We start from the raw sequence: 24,115 nt of genomic DNA on the forward strand, positions 1-24,115 counted from the left end.
TGGTTACTAAAGGCAGGGAGTGGGGGAGTGGAGAACTGCATGAAGGTGGTCAAAGGTACAAACTTCTAGTTATAAGATAAATAAGTCCTGGAGATGTCATGTACAGCATGTTGACTATAGTTAACACTACCATACTGCATATCTGTAAGTTGCTAAGAGAGTAGACCTTAAAAGTTCTCATCACTGTGTCCAGTGATGGATTTTAACCAAACTTATTCTGGTAATCACTTCACAATATACATATATCAAATCATAATGTGGTACACCTAAAACTGATACAATGTCATATGTCAATTTTATCTCAATTTTTTAAAAGATAAAGAAAAAATAGAATGGAGTTACCAGGGCTGGTGGTTGGGGGGAATGGCGGATGTTGGTCAAGGAGTACAAACTTCTACTTACAGAATGATAAGTCCTGGGGATGTAATGTACAGCATAGCGACTATAGTTAACGATACTGTACCAAGTACTTGAAAGTTGCTCAGAGAATAGATCTTAAATGTTCTCACCACCAAAAAGAAATGGTAATTATGTGACATGATGCAGGTGTTAGCTATCACTATAGTGATAATCATCTTGCAAAATGTAAGTGTATCAAATTAACAAGTTTATATACCTTAAACTTATACAACATTACAGGTCAATTATATCACAATAAAGCTGGAGAAACAAACAAATTAATAATAGATTTCCCCAGGGGGGAAGGAGTAAAAAGAGAAAGGGAGGTGATTGGGTCATTGGGGTTAATTCCTTGACATCCATCCCACCACTCCCTACTGTGAAGCCAGAACATGCTGTGGAGAACCATCCCCAACTCTGGAGGTGGGCTTTGGTTAGTCTCAGCCAAACAAGATCATCCCATCCTCAGGGGTGGCAGGATGAAGCCAAGGAGATAAAAGAAAAGTTTGCCAAATTTTTGGAAAGAGATTCTATTTCCCAACCTTTCCCTCCTCGGCTAAAGGATGACATTCAACACCAACTGTTACTGACACATTCTGTGACTGCATGGAGAACAAGGTTTAGGATGAAGCCAAGCTGTGGGCAACAGAGCCAAGAGACCAAAAATCCTGGGTCTTTGATCACATGATCGAGCCACTGAGATTCAACAACCCAAAACCCACCCTTCTCTAGATTTCTTTCTTGAGCCAGTAAACTTGCCTATTCTTCAAGTCAACTTTCTGTGACTTGCAGCTAAAAGGGTATTAAGTGATACCAGAAGATATCTAGTGGGCAAGAGAGCAAGAGACACAGTCTGGAGGTCAGATTAAGTTTACATACCCAGGACAGCGAGGAAACCTATGCGACCAGAGTGAAATTAATGAGAGATTATGTCAAGAGGCTAAGTGAAACAAGCCAGAGAAAGACAAATACCGTATGATCTCACTTATATGTGGAATCTAAGAAAAACAAACCGAACTCGTAGATACAGAGAACAGATTGGTGATTGCCAGAGTAGGGGGTGAGGGAGAGGGGGGTCAAATGGTACGAACTTCTAGTTATAAGATAAATAAGTCCTGAAGATGTCATGTACAGCATGGTGACTATAGTTAATAATACCGCATTGCATATTTGAAAGTTGCTAAGAGAAAATCTCAAAAGTTCTCATCATGAAAAAAGAAACTGTAACTATGTATGGGGATGGATGTTAACTAAATTTACTGTGGTGATCATTTCACAATACACATATATATGAATACAATGCTATATATCAATTATATCTCAGTTTTTAAAAATATATTAACAGTGCAGGAAAAGGAAATTGATTTTTAGAAAACCTTCCTGAACAGCTCTAGCCCACAGAGCTCTCTGCTGTCTCAGGCCGTCGGTCCCCTGGATTTGACACTTCCGCACTTGCTGTCTTGCAGTGACATTCCTATCATTGTCTGGTTCTGTTCTCTAGTTCTTTCCTCTTCACGGTATTTTTCTTTCTGTTAAATGTCTTGTGTGTACATCTTGCTCCCTTATCTATGTTGTGGGGACCATGCATTATTTACGTGCTTGATAAAAATATTTTCTGGATGATCAGTCCATGTCCATCATGATCATGATAGTGGCAAGGACAAACGAATGAATACATGAACCTGGCAATGATGATCTTGCATTGTAGATGGAGCCTTGGGCTCAGGACACGCATTTTTAAATAGAATTTCATAGTTCATTTTATTTATTTTTTTGGCCACACCACGCAGCATGTGGGATCTTAGTTACCTGACCAGGGATAGAACCCCTGTCCCCTGCACTGGAAGTGTGGAGTCCTAACCACTGGACCTGCATTTTTCATTCATTCTGCTGCTAACAAGTTCTGTGACTTTGGAAAATATATTCAACTTCTCTGAATGATTTTTTTTACACCATCTGTTGAAATGGTGCTAAAAATATTATCTCTTCTGGATAAGTGAGAATTGAAAGAGAAATATGTGCCGAAATGCTTGGAAATAAGGTCTGGGAGAGGTTGTGAAGAGATTGGGGGAATCACCCCTTCCAAGAAAACATGAGAAGAAAGAAAAGTATATAATAATATAAAGTGAATTATTCCAAGGCCCGGCATAATGCCAGACACAAAGTAGCAACTCAATAAATGTCTTTCATGTGCTCATGCATCACTCACTCATTCATTCAACAAATGTGCATTTCCCGTTGCAGCGATGAATCCCTGAGTGTCCTAGTAAAGGAATCATCTGCTTCAGGGATTGGGCAAGTCCTGCTGCCCTGATTTTTGCTCATGGTTAAGAGGTGTGCTATGCTCTTCCAGGACAGTGCCTACTCCACTCCCCTCCTTCCTGACCCAGCAAAGCTTTCTTGAAGCTGGAATTTATAGGTCCTTTGAGGGCAGTTAATGAACTGAGGAATTCACCCACTAGCACGGGGTGAGGGCCTCAAACAGCCTCCAAGTTCCCCAGCCACAGTTTCTTCCGACGCCTCCACCAGCAACACCTGCTTGGCCCAAAAAATTCAATGTTGAGATGGGACAGAAAATAAATAAGGAATTATCTGGATCATTCAGGCAACAATGAACAGTGTCCCTTTGACTAGCTTGAGCCTAATAGAAATCAAGGCATGTGAATCCCACCCCCACACCCCCCTTCTCTCTGCAGTGATCAGAATCATTTTCTGAGCACTCTGATTCTCCATTCAGCTCAGTCCTGGAGAACAGTTTCTATCCCAGTCTCTACTGCTAGTGAGAAGTGTAAATTGAAGCAATTATCTGGATTGTTCAAGGAAAAGAAGCCTCAGAAATCCTTCTGCCTGAGTGATCTAGGTAATTGCTTCAATTTTCACATCAGCTCCCCATCTTTGGCAGTCACTGGGATAGTCATTTAACTCAAACCCTGGGGTCTGCAGGTTCCCGTGTGGGTTTAATCATTTCTGATGGTCTGGGCCCAGCTCCATTCCTATAAGTACAAAAAATATCTGGCCCTAGTGAAGATTAAAAACCAAATGAACAGGTGAAAATGTTTTTTAAAGTGTCAAAAAATCCCTTTAAAACTTGCAAAAATAGCCTATTGCCATGGAATGGAAGATCAGGGTGTCTTTTAAAATTTAACACCTCAAGAGGCCCAGATAACCCAGCTCAGTGGGGAAGAAGCAAAGACTATCACTTCCTTTTAACATGACATTAGCTGATCTGAAGGAGAAAGCCTGTTCTCTGTAGGGGAGCTGACACATCAACTGCGATTCATTTTACTAGATTAAATCTTTAGTATTAATTCTTGCAGAAAAAAATCCAGGGCTCTGGACAAATACAATGGAGAACCCCTGAGTCTAAGGAGGGAGAGCAGAGGAGAGAGAAAAGCCAAACGCTTGTGTCCTGGGGGTAGAGGTAGGGGTCCACCTGTGAATGAGCTCTGGCAACGGGGTACCAGGCACCAGGCCCAGTTAGGAGCCGAGATGCAGGAGGTGAGGGGCATGGGCACCCCTGCCCTTCTCCGGGCTGACAGCACAATCCTAGTGTGACCTGAATGTCAACGACTCCCTCATCTTTCAGCAACTATGACTAACTTCATTCAGGCCCTACTTGGAGACAGAATTCAACATTGTTAGTCCCTCTAAAAATCCACTCTCAGGAAAGCTTAGGAAGTAATGCAAACTTTACTAAAAATGTAACAGGAATCCCAGATGAGGGATTTCTATTACACACCCCACAATGAACTGTTTAAAAATCACTACTAGACAGACTTCATGTCTCCAAATTCCCATCTCCATCATGCACCACAGAGGGTCCTTTTCCATCCCAACACCCCATGTGATACCTCTCTCCAGGTCCTGACATTTCCTGCACTGTTCTTCCCTGAAGCAGAGTCAGTCTGTGGTGTTCCAGCTGCGTCCCAGGCTTGCAGCCTCTAACTTATCACTGTGCTCAGCAAAACACAGGGGGCTCCTATAGTCAGCAGCTCCATCCTCCTCAGACACTGTGGGAAAGAAGAATAAATAAAAACACGTTTCCTATTGCCCACAGTGGAGAAATACAGCAGCATCCTTGGCAAATCAATTCCTTGTAAATATGTTAAATAAAGACTGTGAATTCCAAGGTTGATGTGGTTCCCTATAGAGATTCTCCTTTACTTTTTGAAACAGTAAATAAGATGAGGTTTTGTTCAACAGAGGTCAGAGAAAAGTACACAAAGACTACAGCATTTTTTTTTCAACAATGGTATTAGTTATCTACTGCTGCGTAACAAATTACCCCCACACCTAGTGGCTTAAAACAGCATTTGTTATTTCACGGTGGGTCAGGAATTGGGCATCACTTAGCTGAGTCCTGTGGCCCAAGTTTCATCTCTCATGCAGCCAGGGCTGCAACCATCTCAAGGCTCAAACTGGGGAAGGATCCATTTCCTGCTCAGTCTTGTGTTTTTTGGCAGGATCCCATTCCTCACTGGTTGTTGGCCAGAGGCTACCCTCAGTTCTTTGTCATGTGAGCCTCTCAAGAGCAGTAGAGGGCTTCCCTGGTGGCGCAGTGGTTAAGAATCCGCCTGCCAATGCAGGGAACATGGGTTCGAGCCCTGGTCCAGGAAGATCCCACATGCTGTGGAGCAACTAAGCCCGTGCGCCACAACTACTGAGCCTGCGCTCTAGAGCCCACGTGCCACAACTACTGAAGCCCGTGCGCCTAGAGCCTGTGCTCTGCAACAAGAGAAGCCACCACGATGAGAAGCCCGTGCACCACAATGAAGAGTAGCCCCCGCTCGCCGCAACTAGAGAAAGCCCATGCATAGCAACGAAGACCCAATGCAGCCAAAAATAAAAAACAAATAAAAAATAAATAAATTTAAAAAAAAAAAAGAGCAGTAGACATCATCAGAGCAAGTGAGAGAGAGGAAACACGACAGAAATGACAGTCCTTCATAGCTTAATCTCATCCAATCATTTTTCCATACTTCCTTGATTAGAAGTAAGTCACTAGGTCCAGCATGCTTTCAAAAGGAGGGAATTACACTTAGGTGTGAATATCAGGAGGCGTGGATCATTGGGGACCATCTTAGAAGGCTGCCTGTCACAACAATAAATGAATTAACTGTCACTATTTGTCACTTACACTGAAATAGGGCAGAGAGTAGAGTCAAGGAGTACAACTTTGGAAAGAGACCCTTCTCTCAAAGAGCTTCAGTCTAATTGGGAGACAAGATATAAAGAGATTAAAAGAGAAATAGTCATTCTAAACAAACAACAAAAAAAAACCTTAAGATGGCTACTATCAAAGAGAAAAAGAAACATATTAAATTTCATAAAAATATAAAATCTTATACATCAAAAATCATACGCAATAATAAAATAACACAACCTGCTAAGGAAGGTTTTTGCAACATATATGACAAAGAGTCGATATCTTTAATAAAGAATTCTTACAAATCAATATGACAGTTGTAATGCACAGTAGAAAAACTAGCCGAGAGCATAAAAACTCAATAAACAAAAGAATTACAAATTACCCTTAAATACATGAAAAACTATTCAGCCTTATTAGTAACCAAAGGAATGCCTATTAAACTGGCAACGATTACAAAGAATGATAACACCCAATGCTGTAATGTATACAAAGAAGGCAACCTTCTCTTATCCTACTGGCAGGAGGGTAGATGTGTACAATTTTTCTGGGAGGGCAACATAAATCAAACCCTGAAATGTGTACAGAGGCAGACTTCCTACTGAAAGTGACAGAAATACCAGGCATGCAAGCACTTATACCTTCAGGGAAAAAGAAGTGCAAACTTGAATGGACACATCTGGGGACTAAAATTGGAAAAGTGTGTTTATGCCAGACTACTGAGAGCCTTGGACCACAGGTGGTGGTGTCCGGGTGGCATTCAGCTGACAGTGGGAAATCACTGGAAGTTTTTAAGTGGGGAGTGATCAGATGAAAGAAGAGTTCTAAGCCCAGTTAGAAACACCAGTGAGATACAAATCCAGGGATAGAATGGGAGAGACTCATCACTCTCTCCATGGGCTCTCTGTTCCTCCCCCTTTGGCTTCACTGTATAGCAGAGCCAAACAGATAGCCCTTCTTACCGAATGGCGATTGTATGGATAGATTCAGCCTTTGGGTCTCCTTTGCAGTGGCCTGAAATAACAACTGTAGATTATGTCTCTCCAGTCTATGAGTCTCTGGACAGTTGTGCTGACTTGGCTGGGCTCTCTCCCGTTTTGGGGGATCAGCTGGCTGTCGGCGTGTTCTAAGATGGTCGAGGCTTCCCTCCACTTCTCTCCATCACCCCAGGAAGCCAGCCCAGGCACGTTCTCACGGCGAGGTAGCGTGAGCAAGCCCAGCTATGTAAGAGATTAGGTGCACATGTGCGTGTACTTTTCAAGCCTCTGCTTGCCTCACACTTCACGTCAAGCCACATGACTGAGACCAGAGACAGAGTGAGAGAGGGCTGCAAAGCTGCAGGGCAAGGCTGTAAATACGGACTGAATCGTGTCCCGCTAAATTCATATATTGAAACCTTAACCTCCAATGTGACCATATCTGGAGACAGGGCCTTTGGGAAGGTAATTAAGGTTAAATGAGGTTATAAGAGTGGGGTCCTAATCTGATAGGACTGTGGCCTTGTAAGAAGAGGAAGAGAGAAATCCCTCTCTCTCTCTACCACGTGAGGACACAGTGAGAAGGTGACCATCTGCAGCCAGAAACAGAGCTCTGACCACACCCGGACCCTGACGGAACCTTGATCTTAGACTCCCCCCAGCCTCCAGAGCTGTGAGAAAGTCAGTTTCTGTTGTTTAAGCCCCCCAGTCTGTGGCGTTTAGTTATGGCAGCCCGAGCTGACTAAGGTATGGACACACGGAGGCCATTTACTACCACGACGAGGGAGGGAAGGAGACAGGAAGCAGGGAGGAAGGGAGGGAAGGAGGGAGGGAGGTTTACTTATCTTTAAATATGTGTAGAGTTGAAAAAATGAATACGTTCCACTCTCTTTCATCTGAAAGTGGGTCACGCGCTCTGTGCCTAGCTGCAGCCTCCATCTGTGAGCAGAATGCGGTCAGAAGGTGAGGAGGATCAAGGACCAGACAGAGAGAGAGAGAAGGGCCCTGAGACTGGCTCACTTTATTCCCAAAAGACATAGTAATGGTTTGGGGATTTTCCACGCGTGGGACAAAACAAATTGCTGTGTGGAAGGCTCTCATTCTGCCTGGATGACTCTCATCACAGCCTACTCTCTTCCTATTTTCAAAATGTCAAGTAAGCCTGAGGAATCGACTTAAAAAACAAAAGACATCTTCCTATTTAAAAGAGTTGGAGGGACTCCCCTGGTGGTCCAGTGGTTACGAAGCCTTCCAATGAGGGGGTGGCGGGTGAGGGTTCCATCCCTGGTTGAGGAGCTAAGATCCCACATGCCTCAGGGTCAAGAAATCAAAACATGAAACAAAAGCGATACTGTAACAAATTCAAGAAAGACTTTAAAAACGGTCCACATCAAAAAAAAAAAAAAAAAAAATCTAAAAAATAAATAAAAGAGTTTGAGGACACCTATAGGCCTCCCTGCCCTAAAATATAAATAAAAATTGGCCTTAACTAGCAAATCTACCTTAATATACTTTTGTTTTTTGTTTTTTGTTTTTTTTGGCCACACCATGAGGCATGCAGATCCCCAATCGGGGATTGACCCCACACCCCCTGCAGTGGAAGGTGAAGTCTTAACCACTGGACCACCAGGGAAGTCCTACCGTAATATACTTTTGGTTGAGTTATTGGAATATCCTAATCAAAGGAAAATATTTATTCCCTCATTTAATGAGATTGATCACAAGACTCTGTCCTAGGAAACGATACCATGTAACTCTAAGAATGCTTTCAACTCAAAAATAACATTTATATTCTTGCTACCACAGGAGCTACTAAGATAAGCAAGGCATGGTGCCTGCCTTCCTGGAGTTTGCCATCTAGGAGAGAAACAGAGACCTGGAAAATAACTGAATTGGGGGCTTCAGAGGAGTGGAATTTCAGTGTTCACAGAGTAAAGCCATGTCCTCGTGGGAGAGGCATGGGGTCTCCACTGACAGCACCCCCAGGAGGGAGGCAGGCCTCAGGCAGGTTGGAGAAGGCTCCAGCTTCTCGCTGGGTCTCTCTGTTTGGAATCTTGGACATCAAGGGGTCCAGTGGTGGTAGGGCTCGAGATAGCAGGGTTGCATGAATGCAAGCTCCTGTGTATAACCCACTCCCCTTCCTCCATGTTCAGGCATTAGGAGTGAGGGAAGGGGGGCTGAGGAGCGGGTGTTGCTTTTCTCCCACCAGGGGGGCCAACTCACCGTGCACCTCAGTGACACAGGGAAGGTCCTTCCTGGCTTCCTCATCGCTGGACACTGGCAGGGTGGCTTCTAGAAATGCCGACTCTGTAGAGATCCCGCCACACCTGCTAGCCTGCTGGGACCACCCGGTGCTTGGGTGTAGCCTCTCTGAGGACCACGCTGCCTGCACTCACCTGTTTTACCACCTCCAGGCAGAAGAAGGTTGTCTCTGGTGGAAATGCTTTGTAGGATGAAGAGAGGTGTAAGGTGGACAAGTCAGCTGTGTCTTTTTTTTTTTTAATATTTATTTATTTGGTTGCACAGTGTCTTAGTTGTGGCAGGTGGGCTCCTAAGTTGCAGCACATGGGCTCCTTAGTTGCGGCTCCAGGGCTCCTTAGTTGTGGCATGCGAACCCTTAGTTGCAGCATGCATGTGGGATCTAGTTCCCTGACCAGGGATTGAACCCAACCCCCGCACTGGGAGCATGGAGTCTTATCCACTGCCACTGGGAAGTCCAAGGCAGTTGTGTCTTGATCTGGGCTCCCCAGAAGCAAAGCCTGAGATGGGCAGTCCCATGGCAGTGGTTTCTGAAAGAGTGAGGGGAGCAGGGGAGTGAGGCACGGTGAGGCCGCAAGAGACCGGCTCCAGCCTGGTCCCACCAGGAAACTCTGGCATATAACTGCACCCCTTTGAGGAAGGTAGCCTTTTGTACCCCTGTGCCGGTCAGTCACTGGATGTGTGGGGTTCTCTCTCAGGTTAGGAGGAGGGCAACTCTCTAGAGAGGAGCTGACGCTCCCAGCGCTGGGAGAGGGGAGCACAAGCTGGTAGAGGGGGTCTGGGGCACGCTACCTAACCTCCTATGCCTCAGTTTACTCATCCGTAAAATAGGGATGATAGGGATGATAATCGTACTACCTCAAAGGTTACTATGAGGATTAATAAAGTAATACAAATCAAGTATTATGTGTTAGAGCAACGCCTGGCATAGAATAAGCCCTATAGAAGTATTTGCTATTATTGTTTTTATTTTTTATTATTAGCTCTCAGCTACCTGTCACCTGCCCTGAAGTTCTGCCTTAAGCCCTGAGTCTCACAAATTCTTCCTTGAAAACAGTTCTGTTATTGCCTAACCTCCATCCCTTTGATTAATATAGGGGTTCAGTGCAAGTCCAAGACCCAGGTACCATGCTAGCTCTTCCATCATTATTGTCCCTCTTTATTTATTTATTTATCTATTTATTTAAATTTATTTATTTATTTATGGCTGCGTTGGGGTCTTCGCTGCTGCACGCAGGCTTTCTCTAGTTGCGGCGAGCGGGGGCTACTCTTCTTTGCGGTGTGCAGGCTTCTCATTGCGCTGGCTTCCTTTGTTGCAGAGTACGGGCTCTAGGCACATGGGTTTCAGTAGTTGTGGCACGTGGGCTCAGTAGTGTAGCTCACGGGCTCCAGAGCGCAGGCTCAGTAGCTGTGGCCCATGGGCTTAGTTGCTCTGCGGCATGTGGGATTTTCCCGGACCAGGGCTCGAACCCGTGTCCCCTGCATTAGCAGGCAGATTCTTAACCACTGAGCCACCAGGGAAGCCCTGTCCCCTTTTACGTTAAGGGCATTTTCTCCCAAAGCAATCAAGTTTGTAGAGAGAGATACTACTCAGCATCCAGCAAGGATGACATTTTACTATCTTATATTCTAAGTTTAGCTCCTGGGAACTAGTCTCAAACATCTTCATTTACAAGAGGATCTTTGCTTTACATTTGCATTTATAAAATTTCCATTTGAATGTAATTCTAGGTTTAAAATAATTACCTTGACAAGGCAGTTGTGTCTTTTATAAAGATTTTTTTTATGTGGACCATTTTTAAAGCCTTTATTGAATTTGTTAAAATATTGCTTCTGTTTTATGTTTTGGTTTTTTGGTCCCGAGGCATGTGGGATCTTAGCTCCCCGACCAGGGATGGAACCTGCACCCCCTGCAATGGGAGGTGAAGTCTTAACCACTGGATCACCAGGGAAGTCCCCTACAAGGCAGCTTTTAAATGACAAAGGCTGTTTGTTTTTTTATCCTCTTCGATATTGTTTCAAAAAATATTAGGATCCAGGTCTCAGCTTGGGCATGCCAGATACAGACATCCACTACCTTCATATTCCAAAGGCTTTAAGGTAATGTTATGGCTGCATCTGGATAGTTTGGCCACTGGAATGTGAAGATGACAAGGGACCGAAGGTACCTGCTACATGGAGGCACCAAAGCACGCTGCAGGGCCCCCAAGCTAAGGGGAGTGAAATAGATTATTTTACTGGTGTTATTTTACTGTCTTATTTCTCCTTTGTTACTCAGAGCTTTCAATAATCTTTAAAGAATATCTTCTAGCCTGTTCTCAGCTGTGCCAAATGGAATTAAGGGAATAGTTGAGTGTTGTCTGTCCTCATACTTGGGTTGAACCCTCAAAAGTAAAGCAGTGGTCCCTGAAGCTAGCCAATAGGTAGTAGGGAGAAAGCCCCAGGAGAGAAGTGAATCTCAGAGCAAGGATGAGGGCTTTGAGGTCCAGCCAGCACTCCTCACTTGTTGATTCCTCCCCCATGGCCGGCCTTGGACGATCAGGGCTAGATTTTATTAGGCTAGCCATTTGGTTCCTTTCAGCATAAAACTAAGTACTATTAATACAAGGAGAAACGTTATATCGTGTATCATGCCACAGGGAGTTAGAGGCAAGTGCTATGAGAATTCAAAGGAAAGAGAGACCATTTCTAGCTGTCAAGGGGTCAAGCAAGACTTAGAGGAGGTGACATTTGAAAAAACAGTGGCTTAAACACACAAAGATTTATACTCGTTATAAGAAGGCAATGCAGGACTTATACGGCAGCTCCAGGAAGTAACAAAGGACTCAGTAATCAAAGTAAAAATGTTTTCTATGTTTCTACTCTGCCACCCTCACTGTGTGACTTCCATCCTTAAGATTGCCTCATTGTCCAAGGTGACTGCTAGCACTCCAGCCATCAGGACCATATTCTAGTCAACAAGAAAGGCAAAGGGTCACAATCCGACTGAACAGCTCCCTTTAAGCAGTTTTCTTCAAGACACAGGCAATACATCTACTTACAGGCCAGAATTCACTTACTTGGCCACACCTAACTGCTATATAGTCTTTTGTCTGGGTGCACTGCTGCCTCAAATAACACTGGGATTCCGTGCTTGAGGAGGAAGGGGGAAATGGCTATTAAATCTCAACTATAGTCTCTGGCACAGGAATTTTGAAAGTTTCTAAACAAAGTAATGATATTGATCAAAATGCCCCAAAGAAAACCTCCTCTCAGTGGGGTATAGAATGGATTGGATGGAAATTCTACTTCCAGGATGGTAGCATGAGGAGCTGAGCAGACCCAGTCCCCAGCAAAACAAGCAAAGCTGGTGAAAACCATTTTTAAAACAAACATTTGTAATCTCTGGAAATTGTCCTATGGGCATACAACAAATGAAGAAACATTTATTCAAGAAAATATATTAAACTTGGTAAGAATAGCAAGTGTCCACGGCATTTGAGCCATGACCTACTCCCTCCCTCGCCCTACCCATCTCAGCTTGACGGAAGCTCCACTCCAAAGAGGTGTGATCAAGAAGACAGGACTCTTTCTCCCCTCATCTCCTAATCAATGGTTATCATATTTCACTAGGAAAGCCAAGCCACCAGCATTTCACATTCCCTCCAACTCCAAAGTAAAGAGGCTAAATTCCTGATGAGAACTTTACTACCATCCAGCCTTAACCCATAGGATGGAAGTTCTATCCCAGGCTTGACAAACCAAGAACACTGGGGCCTCAATCACCCTCATCCCAGTGCTCACTTGTAGGGTAGAGGCAAGCCAAGAAGACTAGCGACTACCATACCAGCCATTGCTCAGAGTGGTGGCTGAGAAATTTTGCCCAAGGGAGAGTCAGTCCATAAGAAAAGAGAGCTCCAAGGCTCTCAACAAAAGAACGGACTTTACAGTAGTTCAAGCCTAAGAGTGCTATAGAAAACAATAGGTCCTTTTAATTAAGAGCAATAAGCTAAAACATAGGCTAATGCGTTCACCAGAGAGAACTAGGGAAAGACACTGCTAAAAACAGCCCAACTGGCATCAAAACAAACGTCAAAGACCAGCCTAAAAAAAAGCTAGTCTTGGGAGGGTTCTGAGAAGATGGCAGAGTAAGAAGTTCCAGAAATCTGTCTCCCCACCTAGACAAGAGTTGTCTAGCAGAAACTGTCCAGTAAAGCAATTTTGAAGTTCTGGAGTCTATTGACAAACTAACATTCCACCTTAAGACAGTGGGTAAAAAAAAAAAAAAAAAAAAGAGAAATTAAACCCAAATTTAGCAGAAGGAAAAAAACAATAAGGATTAGAACAGAGATTTTTTAAAAATAGTGAACAGAAAAGCAGGAGAATCAGTGAAATCACCTGATTGTTGATTCTTCCAAAAGATAAACGAAATTGACAAACCTTTACCTGGACTGACCAAGAAAAACAAAGAGAAGAGTCAAAGTACTAAAATCATAAATGAAAGAGGGGATATTACTACTGGTATTGTCCCATTTTACAGATGAGGAAAACTGAGGCTCAGAGAAGTTAAGGAACATATCCAAGACCACATAGTAGCAACACTGGACTTCAAACCCAGGGCTATTTGATGGAAAGCCTTGGATCTTCGCATCGTATCATGTGATGTGATCTTTTTTCTTGATACGCAAAGTGAGTCCATGGACCAGCAGCATCACCTGAGAGTTTGTTCAACATGCAGACTCTCGGGCCCCACCCAGACCTGCTGAATGCGGAACCCGCATTTTAACAAGATCCACAGGTTAAGTCAAATGTACGTTAGAGCACAAGAAGCACTGTTCTGCTTAGTCTTTAAAAGACCTTGACAAGTGTCTGCTCCAAAGTCCAACTGCCTTGCTTTATAGATGAGGAAACTGAGGGTGAGAGAGGACTAGCAAGGTGCCCAATGTTCCTAACCCGATGTTTCTAACAACAATGGGGACCATCCTGAGGACCCTGGCCGGTATGCTGCTGTGGCCAGAAAAGGCAGTCACATCATGGGAGTGGTCAATCAAGAATGACGCTAAAATTAAAGAAAAAACACTGTTCCATCTGTCCCAGGAAAGCAACAGAAGGGCAGCTGCAGCGTCCCGGTCCCTGACCCAGCTCTGGTCCAGGCTCCCTTGTAAGAGCTGTAGTGATGCTTCCCCATCCCAGCTGTGAGCCCCTGGCTGTTCTCACTTCTTTCTTTGCATCTTCAGGTCCTGCCTATATGCTGTGCACACAGTAGGTGCTCAATTCACATCTGCTGACGTCACTGATGATAGTGGGTGGGAGAGATTTGCACAAGGAGTGAGGCCCCAACAAGAAGGGATGACCTGAAGACAAAACCTGCACATTTGCCTGGGGCAGCCCTGCCAGGCTTCCCTCTCCCATTCACCTCCTTTAATATTTATTACAAAGTCTTAAGCTGCTTCAGCAGCTCTTGGGCTTTTCCAAATTCTTTAACCAGCGTGCTAGTGTGCCAGCACTTCACTTTCTTGCATTGACCCCATTTCCCCTTCAATACCATTATTCCTGCTGAAACTGCCAAGGCGTTTTAGCTTTGAGCTCTCATGGACATTGGGCATCTGGGCCCTAAAGGATCAGCAGAAACTCTTTCCGGCCGCAGCTGGGCACCTGCGCTCAGTCCTCTCCATCCACCAACCCCCAGGCTCTGCTTCCACCAGCCACTGCTTGCACTTACCCACTGCCTCCTTGCAGACTCTGCCCACGTCTGGACAACAGCGGGACCAGCATCCAGGGAGCTACCCCATGACCAAGGAGATAAAGAAGCCAAGAGGACAAAAAGGCCTGCAGAGCCTCTGGCCCAGCCCTCTCTGCCTGAGTCAGGAACGTCCCCTGGCCACAGGCCCATGCTGGCCAGCCTGACCCCACCCCTGCAGTGGAGCGAGCATGATGGGGGGGCCTTGCCTGTGCGCCCAGCCCCATTCCTTTATGCTGCTTGGGTTGGCTGTCCCTGGACAGCTCTTGGATTCTGAATCCAGCTGCCAGCTCCAACGCTTGGTATTTTTCTGTTGCCTCCTTCCTGATCTCAGACTCTGGACTCAGCTCCTTGGACTTACAGAGCCTCTACATCATTCTCTAAGATTTTGGCCTTTCTGGCAGCAACTCCTTATTGTTCAGGACATAAGGTGTCCCGCTTACCAACTACGTGCCGGAGTCCAGGCCCAGTGGATGGTAGAATCCATCCCTGTTCACCTCCTGGCTGGAACACAGGAGGCTGCCACGCATCCTGGGCCCGTGCGGACTCCCATCCCAGCAGCAGTCATACATACGTCAGGGGACAGAAAGGAAAGGACAGATACATGGTCATTCAGCTTGAGGAGCTAATAAAAGAGACACACCTTGAAAAACTGAACAAGTCACAGCCATGTGTACACACTGATACCTCAGCCCCCTCATCCGGACCTCTGCCCACGCATTTCTGACCAAACCCAGGAAGCCTGACTTAGCGGCAGGGGCAGCCAGCAAGGCTCTTTCCCGTGACTTTAGGGCAGATGCATAGAGATGGTCCGTGACCTCTAGGAATTTAGTACCAAAATAGAAAGATGAATAAAGTACAGCTGGATTAAAACCATTAGACCAAAGCCAAGTGGCCAGTGAAGTTTGATACCACAGAGAGGTCAGCGGGTGTGTGGGGACCACGTGAACCGGCCTCTGGGCCGTCGACAGGGCAGGCCCTGGGAGCTTCGCACGCAGCCTGGCTTGGGTGAGGGCAAGCCAGGAGCTCCTCTTGAGCACAGACCCAGCAAGCCACCCTCCCTTCCAAGTCCAGGCACACCTCACAGCACAGATGGGAGTGTCAGAAATTACTCTCTCTACAGAAGACAGGACTGGCTGAGGTAGAACAGGTGGAAAAGGAGTTTCGGGCCCACGGTCCTGCCACGAGGAGGCGCAGAGGGAGGTGGGAAAGGGAGACACACGAGCCAGCAGGGCCCAGCCACGTAAGAAATGGTGGGTTAGGGCACAGGGCCAGGAGAAAGTGCATCAAGATGAGGATGTTGAATGGAATCCATGAGCGAGACATAGCGTTGCTTTAAGTGCAGTCAAAACAGTGGACAGAGAAGCATAATGGTTAAAAGATGTGAGATGAATTCATGAGAGCCTGAGTGACAATCTAGGCTGTATAACTTACTAGCTGTGTGACCTTGGATGCGTTAATTCACCTCTCTCAACGTCAGTTCCCTCATCGGTAAATTAGGGATGATGCTGAAGTTTGTACAGGCTTTCAGTGCTTGGTGCCAACCCACGGCAGCCTCTGGGTTCAGCCACAGCTGGTGGTTGGGGGGCAGGTTCTGTGAGCCTCACTCTCCCACTCACAGGTTTGCTGTTGAGGAGCCTGCCTGGTGCTTCTCAGCCTGCAGGCATTTGGGCCTCAGGGCCTTCTCTGAAGCAGCAGAAACCCTGCTTTGGAAGTGCAGGGAAGTTTGAGCCCCCATTAGGAACCCTCCACCAAAAGCAGATGGGAGCCAGTGGGCCAGTGGCCTAGCTGAGGAACAGTTAACCTCCCCTGCTTGGGACAGAAGATCTGGGGGCATTCCGTGTGCTCCTAGATATCTTAGGGAGTCAGGCCTCTTTTGCCCGTAGCAGCGACCTCCTTACCATTCTCTGGAGTGACTTTCCCTGTCTCCACCTCACTCTCCCTGCTCCTGGGATCACTTTCCCCTAGACAAGCTCAGACACATCCTTGTCTCAGGCTCTGCATTCAGGGAGCCCCCCAAAGACAAATGCCTTCTTTGTGAGGTGATTGTAAGGACTAAAAGAGATAATCCAGGACTTCCCTGGCGGTCCAGTGGTTAAGACTCCACCACACTTCCAATGCCGGGGGCACGGGTTTGATCCCTGGTCGGGGAACTAAGATCCCTCATACCCTGTGGCATGGCCAAAAACATACATACATACATAAATAAATAAACGCTCCCTCAGGGGCTTCCCTGGTGGCGCAGTGGTTGAGAGTCTGCCTGCCAATGCAGGGGACACGGGTTCGAGCCCTGGTCTGGGAAGATCCCACATGCCACGGAGCAACTAGGCCCATTGAGCCACAATTGCTGAGCCTGCGCATCTGGAGCCTGTGCTCTGCAACAAGAGAGGCTGCGATAATGAGAGGCCCGCGCACCGTGATGAAGAGTGGCCCCCGCTCGCCGCAACTGGAGAAAGCCCTCGCACAGAAACGAAGACCCAACACAGCCATAAGTAAATAAATAAATAAATTTATAAAAAAAAAAAAGCCCCCTCAGATGATGCTGATGTAGGCTAAGAACTACTGAACTAGTGCAATGGTTCTTAACAGTGAATGTACATCAGCATCACCTGGGGAGATTTTAAAAAATAAATAAAAATAAAGGAGATAACCCATGTAAAGTTCTTGGAAGAAAAGAACAGCCTCTAAGTGACTGAGAAAGAAAAGAGCAGTGCCTGATACCTGTGATCCGGTCTGATGCTTAGGGCTGGCCTCCATGTTCTTAGAAGCTCTTCTGATGCTCACAGCCAGGCCATGGGCTCCCCTGTGGGACAAAAATGATCTCAGAGAAAACCACCGTCAGACCCTGGCATGCTGATGCTGTCAAGAAGTGAGACAAAAACACGCAATCCACAGAGCACCCAAAGCCTCGCTCCCTCCCCAAGCCTTTGTAACTACATCAGGAGTAATGGAATATTTATTTACTTTATCTTGTTAAAAAAAAAAAAAAGAAGACACTACATGCTACTAGTAAACATGTTGAAGAATTTCTTCCGGAACTCTCTTCTGGACAATTGTATATGATATGAAACTCCTCTGATGGTCAGGTTTAACATCATCAGTGATAAGGCGTGGTGATGGTTTATAGCCCTGATATGTTGGGAAAAGAATGGCACTCCACCTCTGGGATCTGCCTCTCAAAAACCCATCATCCCAGCTTAATCATGAAAAAAGCATCACACAATCTCAACTTGAGGGACATTTTACAAAATACTTGATCGATACTCCTCAAAACTGTCAAGGTCAGCAAAAACAAAACAAGTCTGAGAAATTGTTATAGCCAAGAGGAGTCTGAGGAGACACAAGGACTAAAGGTCATGCAGTATCCTCGGTGGGATCCTGAAACAGAAAAAGGACATTAGGTAAAAACTCAGACAATCTGAATGAAGTATTGACTTCAGTTTATAATAATGTATCAATATTGGTTCCCTAATTGCGAGGAATGTACCATAGTAACATAAGATGTTAACAATTAGGGACCCAGGAACTCTCTGTACTGCCTTTGCAAGTTTTCTGTAAATCTAAAATTATTATAAAATAAATAGTTTATTATAATGAGATAAACAAACCAATAAGCTTTGAGTACTGCATGCCCTATACATTATTTCTGTAACAGTAAATTCTGATCAGGTTTGTCCTTTCCACCGTTTAAGGTCATCAGAGTGCGGTCTGCTCCACAGAATCATCTGGAATGGAGGCAAGCAAGTGGTGCACGGGCCCTGCCCCAGAAAATCGAGTTAGAAATTCAAGGCCAACCAGTCCTATGTACGGCTGAAACTTGTCATCTCCTTTTGATATTTCAATAAAGTTCCCCAAACTAATACATTTATATTAAAAATCCAAATAATATCAAGTAAATAAAATAAGATGAAAGTCTGCCTTATTCCCGCTGCTATCCTGCTCCTCTCTTTGGAGTTAAGAGCCTGGGCTTCCGTTTTTCTTGCATTTACAAACACATAGGGTCTTCTCTACACACATGGAATCACTGCATTGCATGGCATGCGGGATCTTAAGTTCCCCAACCGGTGATCGAACCCGTGTCCCTGCAGTGGAAGCAAGGAGTCCTAAACACTGGACCACCAGGGAATTCCCACTGTGTTATTCCTTTATTTCCCTTTGACTTTTACTGGACTTTCAAGGATCTTATATTTTTCCCTCCCTTAGTTATTTGAAAATTATATATTTTATTTCTATTTAATTGATGTTACATTTACATTTTGACAGATTTTTAAGCATACTTTTTTCTATTGCTGTTGAAAATGAATAAGCATCCATAATATCCACATTCAAACAGGGTAATGCTGTTACCAAAATTTTGCCCCAGTTCCGCTTTTTAAAAGTGTCCGTTATGGAGAATCTCAAATACAGGCAAGAGTAGACCAAATAGTATAGTGAATTGCTCTGCTCATCTCAGCAGTTTCCAAATCAGGAGCACGTACCAGTTCAGGGCCAGTCTTGTCTCATCTATATCCCGTCCACTTGCTCCTCCCATATTATTCTGAAGCACATCCCAGATATCGTATTACTTCATCTGTAAATTAAAAAAATGTCTATCTCAAAATAGTATAAGGACTCCTCTTTTATATATAACTATAACAGTATCACACCTAAGAATTAATCAATAATATCATCAAATATCTAGTAAATATCCAGAACTTCAATTGTTTCATAAACTTCATTCTTCATTGTTTCTTTTTTTTTACAGCTTGTTTGAATTGGAATCCAAATAAAGTCCACACACAGTAATTGGATGAAATGTGTTTATACTTTCTTTAATCTATAGGTTTCCCTTCCATCTTTTTTTTTTTTTTTTCTTACAATTAATTTGTTGGAAAAAAAAAAAAACCAGGCTGTTTGTCCCACAGTTTCCCAAGATGGCATTTTGCTGACTGCATCCATGGGGTCATGTGTTCTCTGCATTGGCAGGTAGATCTACAGGCTTGGTCAGACTCAGGCAAGAGACTTTGGGAAGAACACCTGCTGGATGGTGGTGTGCACTTCCATCAGGAGGCACACAATGGCTTGTTGCTTTCTTTGTGTGATGTTAATAGTAACACTCCAAGATCCAAAATTATGATATTCAAAATCCACTATTCTTTATTTACTAGCTGGAATACTTCTACTAAAATAAATGTCACCTTGTGTACTATTGCTCTAGCTGGTGGCACAGTTAGTAAAGAGAAGTCAAGATAAATGCTTACTTCTTTCCTTTTATTTACTGTTTTCACAATAATGGCTTGGTTCCTCAGCATCCTCCAGTGGTGACCAATTAGATTTACTACTGTTGTCATTGCTGGTTTAACACTATTATACACTCTTGCATTTACACATATTTGATGTACTTTAATCCACTGTAGTCATCATCCTCAGCGATGCTCACATTGCCCATCTTTGGCCAGTTGGAAGCTCTACAGGTTTGCTCCTGAGTACTGGCTGGGTTAAGACAAGCTATTACAACATCATATTTTGAGGTTAGTCTCTGGTAAATATCCAAGTTGAAAATCCACATGGAATGGTTTTGCCCTGTCAAAAGATTTTATTTGTACAAGTCTTGGAGAATGGAAATCTTCTCAACTTGACAAGAGGACTACATGAGAGAGAGTAGATCGTACTCCTCTGTGGACGGCATACATCCTTGGTTAATATTATATGTAAATATGCTTTACACCTCCTTTTAGGCACAGATACGTCCTCTGATATGGGCAAAAATAGTTGGTGGTGAACTTGGTAGCCATACGTTCATCCGTCTTCCAGTTTTCATCCTTTGCACCTAAACGCTTAGAGTCTCCTGTGTGAGATTTTATTATTTATGTTTCCCCAAGCTCTTTCTTACTGATGTATAATTTACATAAATACAATGCACAGGTTAAACTGTACAAGTTGATGGGTTTTGACAAATGGAAATTCCATGTCTCTATCACCTCCAACAAGAAATAGAACATTTCCATCCTCAAGAAAGTATTTCATGCCTCTCTCTAGTCAATCCCATCCAGCCATTCACACATAACTACTGATTTGTTCTCTGTCACCGAAGATTAGATTTGTTTGTTTTGGACTTTACATGAAGGGACTCATACAGAACAAACGCTTCAGTGTTTCACTTATTTCTCACAACAACATAATGTTTTGCAATTAATCTGTGCGGTTGAACTAGTAGATCATTTTTAATGCTTAGTAGCATGCTGCAGTTTGTCAATCCTTTCACCAATTGATGGACATTTGGGTTGTTTCTAGTATTTGCCTGCAAATGAAGCAACTGTAAACATTCTTGTATAAGTCTGTCTGTAGACATATGTTTTTGTTTCTCTTGGGCTGGGATTGGAGTTGCATTGTAAATATATGCTTAACTTTATGAGAAACTACTGAACAGACTTGTGATATAATCAAACCATTTTATACTTCTATCCACAATGTATGAGCCTTCCAATTGCTTCACATCCTTACCAACACTTGGTATTATCAATCTTTTGAATTCCAACTGTTGCAATGGGTATGAAGTGATCTCTTGCTGCAATTTTAATCTGCATTTCCCTAAAATGACTAATGACATTGAACACATTTTCCTGCACCTATTGGTTAATCGTATATCTTCTTTTGTGAGGGGTCTGTTGAAGTCTTTTGACCCTTTGTTACCGGGTTGTTTATCTTTTTATCACTGCTTTGTAGAGATTCTTTCTATATCCTGGACACTAGTCCTTCATCAGATAAAATTAGGATAAAATGTTCACAATAGTCCATGGCTTGCCATTTCATTTCCTTGGATTTTCTTTTGAAGTTTATTTCTCATTCCAGTTCCATACTTCAGGATCTTCCCCCAATCGCTAGCCCTCAATTGCTCAGCTCAAAATAGAAGATACCATTTATTGAGCACTTACTGTGGTCCCTCCACTGTGTCAAGCTCTACATACCCATTCACCTCCCCTGCTACTCACTACAATTCTGGGAGGCAAATCATGTCCACCACATTGAATCACTGGGGAAACTGAAGTTGAACAGCCTTCCGGTGTCACCCAGCCAGTAAGTGGCCTGCAGGCTCGAAAGCAGTGCTGTTCAATGTTGGCTGCACATCCGAGTTACCTGGGTAGGGACAGGGTGAAAATTTTTGATGCCCAGGCTCCAACCCCAGAGATTCTGATTTACTTGGTCTGGGGAGGAGCTGAGGCATGGGTATTTTTTAAAAAGCTCCAAAAGTGATGCTGATGTTCAGAACCTCTGATTTTCAATGAGCTCTGTGCTCTCCGCTGCTGCTGAGTTTGGCTCTTGAAGATCGCCCTGCCCACCGGTGCAGGAAGAGTTAAGTGACAGGCCTTCCCAGGGGCCATCTCTCTGTGTCATTTACTGGCTGTGCAAAGAGAAAGCGTGCCTGGCTGAGGCAGTTCTCACTGTGCAGACTGGAGATGATTTGGGTTTTAACTTAAGGAGCTCTTTAAAATCTGCTCTCTCTTCCACCACCACCCCTCCCCACCGGAAAAAGCATATCCAGACGTCAGCGTACAATACCAGGTCCAATTTTGGAGGCTGCGGCAATCTGGGGAAGCATCCAAGGTGTCCTTGCAGAAAGGCAGTCACAACTTGGAAGTGACGATTGCAGAGGGGTTTCAATGTTGCATGCAAATCTCCTCTCTTGCCAACAATTTTCAACTTGCTGGCATTTAGTGAGGCTTCGTCGCTCGTTCTCCAAGGAAAGCTGGCAGCAAGTCGTGGGGAGAGGGCTTGCTTTTCTTTTTAGTATTCCACCAATGCTGCTGTGGCTTTCAGAAGGTGAGCTGGGGTTCCTGAAAAGCCACCATTTTTATCAAATGGGAAAAGAGCGCGAGCCAGGGAGAGATAGATAGGTTTCTCTAAAATAAGACGCTTCTTGGTTTTTCTCCCTGTGACGTTCACAGCCCATATCAATGAGTCCAGAAAATCCTTATTTGTTCTGGAATCAGAACCCCGATGTCACTCAGTTCAGGGTAAAGGAACTGGAGGAATTCCATGTAATACTTCTGTGGAGCTTTGAAAATTACCATCATCACTTGGTATCAAACACACACAGAGTCTGCAAAACTATTAGATATTTGTTCCTGGCGAACAAGCTTTCACAGAGAGGATATGCAAGACTTGCTGAGGGGAAACAAAATGATCCACGTTAGGACAGACTCTCTGCCCAAAAAGCTCAGGCACCGTGTTCTGCAGAACAAGGACCTCTGAGTTTGAGGAGTGGAGACGAGGGTCACGGACACTTCAGGTGGCGCCGATACCTGGAGCACTACATCTGAAGCTGTGGTTTTCAAAGTGTAGTCCCAGAGCCAAGAGCACCGGCCTCATTTGAGTCGTGGTAGGAATGCAGGTTCATGGGTCCCATCCCAGAGTCAGAAACTTTGGGGGTGGGGCCCAGCCCTCTGTGTCTTAAGGAGTCCTCCAGCGAGTCTGATGCACCTTAAAGTTTGAGATGCACTGATCTAGTCCAGACCCTCAAGGGCCAATCTTGGAAAACTTGAGGCCTACTGAATTACAGGTAGGAGGCAAGGGGTGAGGGCCCTGCCTCAAGCTGTTTTCAGTCATTTCCTCCCTGGTGTAAATGGGGTGGGAGTGGGGTTGGGTGGGTGATGGTGAGAACTCCACCTGAAGCAGAAGCAGAACGGCTAAGGAGGCAAAAGACCATCTTTTCTGCTTTCCACTGAGGCTCCACAGGCAGCTTGGCCACTTTCCTGCAGAATTTTCCTGTGGGAGGAGGATACATTCCAGTGCGATAACAGAGCAGTGACATGAGTGGGATCCCACCTTCTATTTCAGGAGCACAAGGTCTGCAAATAGCTGGAAGGGCTCCATGATGGGTTGGATTTAGGGAGGTAGGAGGGTGGCAGGGAGGTTCCCAGGAACAGTCTTGCCAGCCCACAGAAAGAGGGACCTCCTAGGGTCGACCCAATACAGGCTGGGTATTAGCCCTAACTGGTTGCTATATACAACCTGCACAACTGTACATGGCGGGCCTGCTCAGGAAATAGGAGCTTAACCAAACAGGAACATAATGCTCAGAGCAAAGAAGAAATAAGAAGGAGCATGCCAGGACCGGGGAGGAGGAGGAGGTGGATGAAAAGGAAGATAAGCCCCAGAACACGGTGGTTTATGGGTACCTGAGATAAGACACACATTCCAACGTGGATACCCTGGGAGGTCACTCCCCGGGCTCTGTCCTGGTGGCGTAGGGGAGCACAGGGCTCTGCCCCATGATGTACAGTCCCTTTCCACAACGTTGGAGATGAAGCCGGGCCTTGAGTCTGCGCCTGCATATTCCTACAGCTTCTCAGGGTCCTGTGAACAATGACTGAGGAGACAAACCATGCAGTGAGACATCTGGTATACCAAAATTTAAAAGTGAAATAAGATTGTTATGTATGAATCTAATTCTTTTTTGTCCTTTTCATTCAGGAGAGAAGAGGAGCCTTGCCTGACTTGTGCAGTTAATGCTTTGGGGGCCTTTATCTGGCAGGGAGATTAGTAAAGTGAGTAATACACTATTTTTGGAAGATAAGCCTGGGCAATTTGAAAATGTTAAGTTTCGGCACAATGTTTAACCCTGAACTGCACCTT

General features: G+C 44.8%; 1 non-coding gene across 1 annotated transcript; it reads left to right on the plus strand.

Annotated features, from left to right (window-relative positions):
• Positions 1-23,677: 23,677 nt before the first annotated feature.
• Positions 23,678-23,880, plus strand: LOC137765513 (small nucleolar RNA SNORA73 family). Its single transcript, XR_011074168.1, has one exon. It is a non-coding gene; the product is annotated as a small nucleolar RNA SNORA73 family (small nucleolar RNA).
• Positions 23,881-24,115: the final 235 nt, after the last annotated feature.

Source organism: Eschrichtius robustus, chromosome 5 (genome assembly GCF_028021215.1).
Source record: "Eschrichtius robustus isolate mEscRob2 chromosome 5, mEscRob2.pri, whole genome shotgun sequence".
NCBI lineage: Eukaryota > Metazoa > Chordata > Mammalia > Artiodactyla > Eschrichtiidae > Eschrichtius > Eschrichtius robustus.